Source organism: Magnolia sinica, chromosome 12 (assembly GCF_029962835.1).
Source record: "Magnolia sinica isolate HGM2019 chromosome 12, MsV1, whole genome shotgun sequence".
NCBI classification, from domain to species: Eukaryota; Viridiplantae; Streptophyta; class Magnoliopsida; order Magnoliales; family Magnoliaceae; genus Magnolia; species Magnolia sinica.
In genome coordinates this window covers 30,034,666-30,046,809 of record NC_080584.1, presented here as the reverse complement: position 1 = coordinate 30,046,809, position 12,144 = coordinate 30,034,666, and the positions used below count along the sequence as shown (strand labels likewise).

The 12,144-nt window shown below is 38.8% G+C and overlaps 1 pseudogene; it reads left to right on the top strand.

Moving 5' to 3' along the window:
- The first annotated feature begins 4,845 nt into the window (after positions 1 to 4,845).
- LOC131220006 (beta-galactosidase 11-like) lies at positions 4,846 to 12,091 on the top strand (annotated as a pseudogene).
- The last annotated feature ends 53 nt before the right edge of the window (positions 12,092 to 12,144 follow it).

Sequence of the window (12,144 nt, the reverse complement as noted above, 5' to 3'; positions counted from 1 at the left end):
AGAAGGTCTTCCTTGCGGAGAAACTCAGTTCCATGATTCAACAAAACACCCTGCCCAAGTTTTGGGATCGAAGAGCCCCTACCATTTCTTGCGTCATAAGAGATCATAGGATTGAGAAGACATTACTTGATTTAGGGGCGAGCATTAATTTATTGTCATATTATGTATGTGAGTAATCGAGACTTGGTGAGCTGAAATCAACTAAAATAACACTACAACTAGCTAATAGATCTATCAAGGTGCCCCATGGTGTTATTGAGGATGTGCTAATCAAGATTGATAAGTTTTATTTTCCAATAGATTTCATCGTTCTAAATACTCAACCTATCCATAATCCTACTAGTCATATTCCGGTTATCCTGGGACGTCCATTTTTTGCCACATCTAATGTTATCATAAATTGCAGGAATGGGGTTATGAAGTTGTCTTTTGGTAACATGAAGATTAAACTCAATGTCTTTAATGCTGGACAACAACTGTCGAACTCGGATGATATATTTGAAGTGAACATGATTAAGAGTTTGGTGCATGACTCGTTCCTGAAATATTCCGAAGACGCCCTTGAGACTTGTTTAACACAATTTGGCATAGATTTTGACATAGGCAGTTCCATCCAAGAAGCTAATGCATTACTTGACTCTACTCCTGTAATGGATACTATTAAATGGAAAGCCAAAGTGGAACTTCTTCCACTATCTAAGTTTAAACTGGTCCTGTATATTGAGAAACCACCCGAACTTGACCTTAAACAATTACCTAAAACTCTCAAATATGCATTTTTAGGTCTTCTGAGACCCTGCATGTCATCATCGCGTCTAACCCTAATAAGGAATAGGACGGTAAGTTGCTTAATGTTCTTAGAAAACATAAGGCAGCTATTGGGTGAACAATAACAGACATAAAGGGAATAAGCCCCACTGTGTGTATGCATTGTTTTCATCTTGAAGAAAATGAAAAAACATCATGTCAAATGCAAATGAGGGTTAACCCTAACATGAAAGAGGTCATCTGGGCGGAGGTACTTAAGTTGTTGGATGTTGGTATCATTTATCCCATTTCGGATAGCATGTGGGTCAGCCCAGTTCAAGTTGTTCCTGAACAGTCTAGGATTATAATGAGAAAAAATGACAATAATGAGTTAGTGCTAACTTACATGACCACAGGCTGAAGAGTTTGTATTGATTATTGTAAACTGAACCTAGTCACAAGGAAGGATCACTTTCTTCTTCCTTTCATAGATCAGATGCTTAAGAGATTGGCAGGGCATCGCTGCTATTGTTTCCTGGATGGCTATTCTGGGTACAACCATATTCCCATTACTCCTGAGGATCAAGAGAAAACTACATTTACATGTCCTTTTAGTACATATGCCCATCGGTGTATGCCATTTGGGTTATGTAATGCACCTGTTACTTTTCAGCGATGCATGATGAATATTTTTTTTTGACATGGTTGAGCGTTTCCTTGAGGTTTTCATGGATATTTTTCAATTTCGGCTCTTCATTTGATGAATGTTTATACTATCTCTTATCTTAGAAAGATTAAAAAAATAAAAAATAAATAAAAATAAAATACGAACCTGGTATTGAATTGAGAAAAGTGTCATTTTATGGTTAAAAAAGGGATTGTACTCAGGCATGTTATTTCAAGTAAAGGCATTAAAGTTGATAAAGTCAACATTGATTTAATTTCTAGTCTTCCTCCACCCAGAACGGTGAAGGAGATTAGATCTTTCTTGGGGCATGCGGGATTCTACAAGAGATTCATTAAGGATTTTAGCAAAATTTCTTGACCCTTAAGCAATTTACTAGCTAAAGATATCACATTTATTCTTAATGATGATTATTTGAAAGCTTTTGATAAGCTAAAGCATTTATTAACTTTTAATACAGTCATCTAACTACCGAATTAGAGTTATTCTTTTGAGCTCAAGTATGATTCTTCTGATTATGTTGTTGGAGCCATCTTAGGATAAATATTGAACAAAATACCTCATGTCATTTATTATGCTAGTAGGACTTTAAATGATGCTTAACTTAATTACTCTACCACTGAAAAAGAATTGTTGGTTGCGGTATTTTCTCTAGAAAAATTCAGGTCGTATCTCATAGGATTAATAGTTATAGTATTCTCATATCATGTAGCAATGAAATATCTAATTTCTAAAAAAAGATGCTAAACCTCAATTGATTCATTGGAAGAGTCCCGATGGCTAGAGGACTGCTCCGGTGGTGTGAACTTGGGTGCAGTGGTGGAGGTTAGAACTTTCTTTTTCCCTTTCGCCATTATCAAGCTTTGATGGATTATGAGAACGGCTTTCAACATCGTTCCCACATACGGCGCCCAACTGTAGATGCAAAAATTTGGTCCACCCTTTTTAGACCATCGAGTACCTGCATAGGAAGAAGATAAAGGAGACCCTGTCTAGAGCAGGGGACCCTCCGATGCCAAAGTGAGGATAAGAATCTGGGTCTAGTAGTATCGAGGGGTTTTGGGGGAGAGATTTTGCGTACCTTTCACCATTGGAGATGCTCCTATTTATGGGTGAGGACAGGCGGTGGTGTAGGAGAGATCTCCCTATTTATTAGGGATGTGCTGTAGTAGGATTCATATTTAGTATGTATCGCAAGGTTCTCCAGAGATTCTCGGCTAGGATCTCAGGCGAATCCATATATTGGTCAATTTCCTAGATCTTCGATATGGGGTAGATGCTGTTGGAGTCAAATGGGTTGTTCTGATGACCTAGGATTATGTCAAGCTAGGATTATGCTAATCCTGTCTTCTTTGGTGAGTGGTCAAGCTCGGTGTTGGGCAGGTTTGTGGGTCTTCCAACCTGTCGACAGGACACCAAGCTCGACCTCATTTTCTGCTCGGTTTTGGAGTTTAGATTCTGAATCTACAATTGTATCCGTCGTTGTCCGACTTCACGAAACACACAAGGTCCCGACCTGACCTTTTCTTATCGGTCGGTGTATTTCCCCCACAACACAACACATAGCAAGATGGGACAATTCTTTGGAGTAGAGGACGTGAAATATGGGGGCCAAGGGACCAATGGTCTGGATTGCTTATTAATGCTTTCAGTAGCCAATAGCAATTACATGGTTCTTTGTGAACCCATTTGTGTTTTATCCATTCCGTCAATTCATTTTTTCATATAATGTCAGTACATAAACAAAAAAAAATTAAAAAAATCAAATCAGACAAAACCATAGGAACCAATGGTGATTGGACACCCACCATTAAAATATTCCCAGGCCCACAAAAGTTTTGGTTGAAACTGATTTTTGTGCTTTTGTTCATCCAGGTCCATGTGACCTCAATAGGTTGATGGTAAATAAAAATTACAGTGGGCCCTGGGAAGCTTCTACTGTAGGTGCTGTATTCTTGTGATGTAGTCCGCTTGAGGTTTGGATCGTTTCACTTTTTTGGGCTTACGTCCTAAAATAAGTGGAGAAATAAAAGAACGGCGTGGATATATAAAACACATTTCTCATCATGGGTCCACATAGCACTGTCAAGTGACCACTTAGCTGCTGTGATTAAGCAATCCGCCTCTTATGGGGGCAAAAATCTTGAAAGCTCTGGCAGATTGGGTGGTAACCGGGTTAGTAGATGTTACCCTGACAATATGGGCCCCACAGAAAACAATAGTTATTGAAAGCTCGTCGTTGAAAACTTGCTAGCCTCTACTAATGTTTATTGACCATTCAATATGTTGGTAAGGTCAAACAGGCTTGGATGAAAGAAAAAAAAAAAAAAATTCAAATATCAGCTTGACTCAAAACTTTTGAGGCTCACCAAAAGTTTTTAATGGTCAATAACCACATTTTCCTGAGGTGTGGTCCACAAATTTCATCTACTTGAGTTTTGGGACCATGACTTAAAATAAGTTGAAAAAACTAATGAACAGTGTGGATATACATGCATACATCAGGGTCTCACCCACATTGCTGGTTGGAGTCACAACCAAGTCCTATATAGGGCTCTATGGACCCCACCTTAATGGTTTTACCCACGCCATCCATCCATTTTTCTGATCGTTTTGGTATATGACCCGAAAAATGAGGCATATTCATGGATCTAGTGGACTAGACGGTGGGAGTTGAACGTCTACCATTAAAAATTTCTTGGAGAGGGGGTAGAAGTTTCGATCAAGCAGATATTTATGTTTTCCCTTATATGTGACCCTATGAACAGGTTATGGCAAATAATCATCATGGTGGGCCCTAGGAAGATTTCAATAGTGGGGGGTCATCATCACTACTTCTTGTGGGGTGGTCCACGTGAGCGTTGGATCTACCTCATTTTTGGCCTCATAACCTAAAACGATTAGAAAATATGGATTGACGACATGGATAAAACCCATACATCACGATCTACCTGAAATCTCTCCTGCTAGCTTAGTCCGTTCGGGCAGGGATAGGACCCAAACCACTTCCGATCGCTACAGCCCAACATGGCTGTGGTGCGGTTAGGAAATCCAGCCATTCCCACTCATGCCCCGTTCAACCAGCCTCATGCCAACAAAGCATAGAGAGAGAGAGACAGAAACAACACCGAAACTCTCTCTACCTACGTAACTATCCTTCCTCACTCTTCATGACATGCATGACTATAAAAGCCCATAAACCCGCCGTCTTCTCCACCCGTCTCAAGTTTCCTCCCCCTACCACCCGTACAAACCGCCCTCTCTCTCTCTCTCTCTCTCTCTCTCTCCAATAGGATCTATAACAACCACGTCTTCATTGTCTTTGATCATTTCATCATTGAAAAAGCACTTCAAAATCAAATAGAAATTGCAAAAAGAAAGCCCCCATTTCACAATTTTCAGTTCTTTTAGCAATGTTGGGGTCACGATGTGGCGCACTTCTTCTCAAGTTCCTTTACTTGGTAGTTCTTTCTACGACTACCTTGGCCCACAAGAAAGTGATTAAGGGCGTGACTTGTGATGGAAGGTCATTAATCATCAACGGACGAAGGGAGCTTCTCTTCTCAGGTTCTATTCATTATCCACGTAGCACCCTTGAGGTATTGAATTGGATAATTGAGCTATTTTCAATCTTTATTTTCTTTACACATATGAATTTGATTACTAAGGATGGGGGGTTAGATTTTTGTTAGACATGGCCACAACTCATTGCAAAAGCAAAGCATGGACGGCTCAACGTCATCCAGAACTATGTCTTCTAGAATGTTCATGAGCCTATTCACACTACAACAATTCTGGGCATAGCCAACGCATTTTAAATGCAATTTTACCAATGCCCACGACATAGCGCTGGTTAAAGTCAGTTACTTATAACTCACAAATCCCTAATCTATCGTATTCTACATCCTTGATCCCGTCCCTCTCTCGGCACCCTATCCTTCTCTCTGTCTCCTCCCTCCCCCCTCCCTCCCTCCCTTTCTCCTCCCCGATCCCCTCTCTCTCTCTCTCTCTCTCTCTCTCTCTCTCTCTCTCTCTCTCTCTCTTCTCTACCTTTCTTTTTGTTTGAAAAGAAGGAACGCCTTCAGATCTGGTGATCTGTGATCGCTACCCCTAAAAACGTCGCTCGATGCCACTGCACTCGATACTCTCTCTCTCTCTCTCTCTCTCTCTCTCTCGCTCTGCACCTCATTCCTCTCATGCATCTCCCGATTTCTCCAAATCTCCCAAAACCCTAGAGATTTTAGTTGATTTCTCTAAATCTTCTAAAACCTTATTCACATTCCAACTCTGCAGCTGCCTGAACCGAAGAGACTGGTCAGGTGGTTTTTTTCCTCTCTCTTTTAATCACTAATGGATTTATTTTTTTTTACTTCACTGGATTTGGGATTTTTACAGGCCACTTATTTCTTACACAAAGCATGCTTGTATAGAATTTGTGTTATAAGCATGTCACATGTTTGACGAAATTCCTGAAACAAATGTGTGTAATTTTTATGTTTGTTTTTCTTAATGGTTTGGTAGGTTTTTTTTTTAATGGTTTGGTAGGTCTTTTTTTAATGGTTTTGTTTTCATGTTTTGTTTATCTGTACTTGTACAGTACAAACATGCATCTCCTTTATTCTTCCATCGTGTTGAAAACACTTGCCCCATTGAGGAGAAATAATCAGGCCAGCAACTATAGGGGGCTAAGGCTCTTCAGGACCTGCTACAGGTGAGGAGGCATGGAGCACATCGCTATGCCTGCACCATGGACCAGAGCACGATTACACAAGGAGACCACAGACATAAAACTTTAGCTATGAAATCATGAGAATTTCTATTTGGTATATGATTGACAAAGCATGATCATACAGCTAACCCCAAAATGGTGGGATGAGGCTAGGATGATGATGGTGATGTAAATAAATAAAGAAAAAGAAATTCAAACAAAGATTGGTGACAGACCAAGGAGTATTGGTGTGAAAATGGAAAATCTCCAACTATCCTACTTTGGCAAACAAATGTCTGTGAATCAGAGATTAGGATTGTTCAACCAATCTAATCTTGGGATTGTGACTTGGCAGTAGTGAACTGCACAATATACTTATTTTGGTTAAGTTAAGCTTGTTTTGGTTTTTGTAGGGCGTAATTGAAGTGCATAGAAGGATATTTTTTTTCATTCATCAATTACTTGAAGGTGGTGTAAAATATTCATTTCTTTGGTGAATGATTTTATGCAGGTCTGCCTTTTAGGAACAACCCACTCCCAGTTTTTTGTATCTTTGATTTTAACTTGCTAATGTCATTGTCAATTTAATACAAAATCCATGTTCACCTGCACTGTTGATGAGCAGGTAGCCAAGGACATATAACTGCTAGATTCCATTGCTAAGAAGTAACCCCAAATCTTCTTTGAAGAATGCAAGTATTATTGAAGTGAAGAGTTTGATTTTTTTCACCGGAGTTTGAAGATAAGATCATAATGCTGGTTGATTTACTTAATGCCTCTGCCTTTTGGATGGATAATGCAGGACATGAAATTTAAATATGATATGCAAGAATTCAGGCTTAGATTAGACTAATGCAGAACGATCACATAATAATTTCACATCCTACACAGAAGTTCAAACATTCAAGTAAAGGGGATCTAAGCCTACACATGTTAGGGCTAGATCAATAAAAATTATAGACCAAATGATGCTCAAAGATAAGAAATAATCATCCACACATGCATAGTGATCAGCCCCTAATCCAAGGGATTTACCAATTTCAATTCAGAGAATCCTAGGATGAGAATGGGGATAGAATTTTAGAATTTAGGACAATATAGGGTTAGGGTTAGAGAAATCAGATGAGAGAAGAGTGAAAGAGAGGAGAGGTGAACCAGAGAAGTACTACATGTGTGGACGACAACAATGGCCCAGACGCACTTGCGTGTGATCCCAACCGCACGTGTGTGGGGCCCACTATTCAGAGAAAAGGCCACCTTGGCCCTAGTCGGCCAGGGATGGACTCCAAAACCTTCAAATCTTAACTCGATCCGATACACAGTTTGTGCGTGGTGCTCCGCCAAAGTTTCAGCCCTCCTGTAGGGCAAGATTCTGGAAATCTGCTGTAGAGAGAAAAACGGTTGTAGCTATTGATGGATTTGAAGATGAAATGCATTTAGGATAAGAGAAATATGGATGGAAGAAGGTGGAGACGAATCAGGATAGATGTGGCTTTACACCACAGTAGTTAACCCTTCTAAGAAGGAGGGCTTCGCACCCAATTAGGCATCACAACTCAGAGAGTATCAAAAAGTAGAATTTTTATTAATCTTCAATGAATCAAAAGAATTACAAGGGGTGCCTACTTATAAGGAAAAATGTATATCCCAAAACTCACACCATGTGCGCAACCTGCTACTTAACGATGAAGTAAACTAAAATAAAAACTAAACAAAGAAATCTAAAGTATTCACGATGTTCTAAATAGCATAAATAAGTAAAACCTAAAATATGAAATCAATCCAACTAGTGGGCGATGATCATGAGATCCCATGGTGGGCTTTTCTTAATTGTCGGGCTCACTCTTTTGAATCAAAACTTCATTTTCTAACTAGGAGGCCCTCCTTGGACGTCATCATCGATCTAGATCGACGGTGGGGTCCTCCTTCTTCTAGCGTACGTGCGCAGGGGGCGGTATGCATGCGCGTGTGCGTGTGATGTCCCCATCACTGGATTGAAGATTTTTGGGGTCTTAATGCATTTGGTTTATTTTAGCTTTTGTTACTGAATATTTATTGGATGTTGTAGGTTATTAGCACATGGGATGACCAAAAATGAGTGATGCCCCATTAGTTTGACCTGGAAAATTTATTATAACTAACCTTTTCAAGTAATTGGATGATTCATATGATCCAGTAACATTTGTTGTTTCATGTTTACTTGTTGAGGCAAGGCTTTAAAGATTAAATGGTTGTAGCTTGATTGGGAAGTAATGGGATTTTGGTTGTTAAGCTATTAGCGGCTCTTACTTTTTTGGTTGGAGAGCATTCTGATTACAGTATATCTGCATCCAACATGACTGTTCATTTTCTGATACATATGTATCCCACCTTATATTTGATCACTTTGGTCTTTTTCTTTTTTCTTTGGGTGAAATTGGGCAAGTTTGAGTTGAAGCGTATTGAGTGGTTTGGAATGTGTGGGAGAAATGTCAAACAAGGCTACTATGTTGAAATGAATTGAAATAATTGAAAATGCTGCTTAGTTCTCCTGTTTAATCACCGTCAACTGCTGATTGAATTCATCTCATCCATTCATCTTGTTTTTTTTGCGGGATACATAGTTTTGCTAATTATGTGGACTTAACAATTTTAAGTAAATGGGTTGGGCTTGATTGAGCCCTAGTCAACTTGTCCTACCCCTATAAGTTATCAATGGGCTAAGTTGGATGATCCAACTGGACTTAGCCTAGCTGATCTGATGGTGGCTTATATCTCTATAGTTTCTTCATTTTACATGTTCTTGCATTGAATTGAAATCTCATGTCACTAAAATTTGCTTAATTCTGTGGAAATCTTTAGGAACCTTGAAGAGATCCCAAGGGGTAAGACTTGTGCTAAGTATGTTGCAGAAAGGAGGTCCATAGCAAATAACGATGAGGGATTGCTATGTGTGCAGAAGACCATGTTATGAATGAGCCTGTTCGATCAAGGCCAGGTATAGCTCGACGTGATTGAAAAGGATTTTGATAGTATTCTAATAAAAGAAATATACAACCATATGTGTGTTTAGCTTGAAACTGAAATCACCCAACTGATATATGTAACTGAAATTAGATTCTTGGCACCTCCAAACACAACCAATGTATAGTATCAGGAGTGATTGATCTAAATTATTAAAATTGCAGTTCAATTTTGTTGGAAGGAATGATTTGGTGAAATTCATCAAGATGGTATGGCAGCAAGGCTTGTATGTGACCCTTAGGATTGGTCCCTTCATCGAGGCTGAATGGAACTTTGGGTATCCATTATTTTCCTTCTAATTCCATGATTGTTTTCTCTTCAAATCAGTTGACTTTCAAGAAAAAAAGCTTACTTTCTTAAATTGTTCTAATATTGTCAGATGCACACCAATGGATTCCCTTACTGGCTAAAAGAGGTTGAGAACATTACCTTCCATACAGATAATACACCATTCAAGGTGGTTTTCTTCCTCATGATTCTTATTTTCCGTTATTGATATGAAATGAATACATAAGCTTACATGCACATTCAATGACCTCTTATTGAAAATTTTCAATATTCAGTATCATATGGAGAAGTTTACAAAGATGATTGTGAACATGATGAAGAGAGAGAAGTTATACGCATCTCAAGGCAGTCCTATTATCCTATCACAGGTTTAATTCCTTTGTAACTTCCATCCTCGAAATTAAAAGTATGGTCTTGCTTAATCCTGTTAATCTTACCTTAATAGTTTTGGGTCCAGATCGAAAATGAATATAACATTATCGAGCTTGCATTTAAGGAGAAGGGGGTATCTTATGTTTAATGGGCCGAAAACATGGTAGTTGGGCTAAAGACAGGAGTGCCATGGGTGATGTGTAAGCAAAGAGATGCCCTTGATCCAGTGGTCAGTTTACTATCTTCGCCTTCTTTCTTACAAGGTACAACAATCAGAGCGTTTTATGGCCTAAAAATGTTTTTTTTTCCTTTGTGTGTGTTTATGTGTGTGAAGATCAACTCATGCAATGGAAGGAACTGTGGAGATACTTTTGTTGGCCCGAATCGACCATGCAAGCCTATGTTATGGACTGAGAACTGGACTCCTCAATAAGTGTAATCCTAAGGATGAACTTAAAATAATTAATGGATTGGATTTATTCTAATAGGATAAACCAAAAAAAGAATTAAAAACAACATTGTTATTGTGACAAGAGTAAAGATTGTTAAGCATGTCTTAATGGATCCTTGCTCTTGCTCGGGTGGTAGACTCTCATGAGTTTTAACACCCGGTCAAGGGTTTGAGTATCCATAGGTGGTGAAATCCCACCACAGCGTGAGTGTGCGGTGGTGTGTGTGCGTGTGTAAAAAATAAAAAATTTTAAATTTTTTAAAAAAAGAAGCATGTCTTAATGGATAACTGTCACTATAAAATTCATAATGTGGTTGTTTTTAAATTCGGGAAGGTTCTTGCTTTTTTCTTTTTCTTTTTCTTTTTCTTTTTTTTTTTGATATGGCCTAGCTTTGAAAGAGACTAATTACATTCACTGCTTTGCTTTTGTAGGTATAGAGTATTTGGTGACCCACCATCTCAGAGATTAGCTGAAGATCTTGCATTCTCAGTTGCTCGCTTCTTCTCCAAGAATGGAACACTCATAAACTACTACATGTATCATGGTGGAAGGAACTGTGGCAGAACAACTTCCTCATTTGTAACAACTCGCTATTACGATGAAACTCCTCTCGACGAATATGGTTTTCAGAAGGAACCCAAGTGGGGTCACCTCAGGGACTTGCACTCTACTCTGAGACTTTGCAGGAAGGCTTTGCTTTGGGGGCTTCCCACTGTTCACACAATGGGGAAGGATCTAGAGGCCCGTGTTTATGAGAAGCAAGGAACTAGTGTGTTTGCTGCCTTCCTCACTAACAATGATACTAGAGTAGCTGCAACTGCAACCTTCAGAGGTGTTGAATTTTATCTACCCCCTCGTTCAATCAGTATTCTCCCTGATTGTAAGACTCTGGTCTTCAACACTCAAAGGGTAATTTGCAATCTCTATCACTTGTTTTCTCAAACACTATTAAACAACATTATAGAAAAATGTGTCAGATTCAGGAAAACACTGGAATTGTGGGGTATACAATAGCTCATGGCCTACTAATTGCCTGACACATTCTATTAATTTCATCAAATGCCCTCATTCATTTACGCTTGCCGAGATGAAACCCGCTTTTACTAGAGACCTCAATGGGTCTTTTACCATGTCCAACACTTAAATTATTAGCATACAAGCTACAACTATGGCATATTGTCTCAATTTAACATATGGCAACCCTATTGGTTGTATATATCCAAACAGGTAACTTCACAACACAATGCAAGGGGCTATCATCCAGTGAAGGAATCTCATAAGGATAGGGAGTGGAAAATGCATCAAGAGAAGATCCCAACAATCAACGACACTTATATTATATCAATGGCCCCATTAGAACTCATGAACTTCACTAGGGATAGAACAGATTACCTATGGTATACCACAAGGTAAGCACGTTGTATTATTAATGCTTGGGAACCAAAGATCGAGAAATGGTTGTACAACATGAGTTCATAAACCCTATAATTGGAACTTGCCTTGACAAACCCTATAAATGGAACTTGCATCGACAAACATATCTCAAAAACTCGAATAGTTTTAGGATTATTTATAAGATGGTTTCTCATTAGGACACTGCGATGATAAACTCATTTGGCCTTCTCCATCTTATGATGTGTTGGCACATATTTGCAGTTTGGAGCCAGAGAGAGATAATTTACCCATGTGGCATGACATTAGTCCAGTAATTGAGGTTTCATCACTTGGACATGTGATGCACGCATTTATAAATAATATTTATGTTGGATGTATTCTCTTTTTCTATCTCTTTCTTTTTTTGGACTCATTAGGTTTGTAAATCATGGTAGAAGCTGAAATCCTTGATCATTTTTCATGAATTACTGCATTAATAAAAATTGTTAACATTC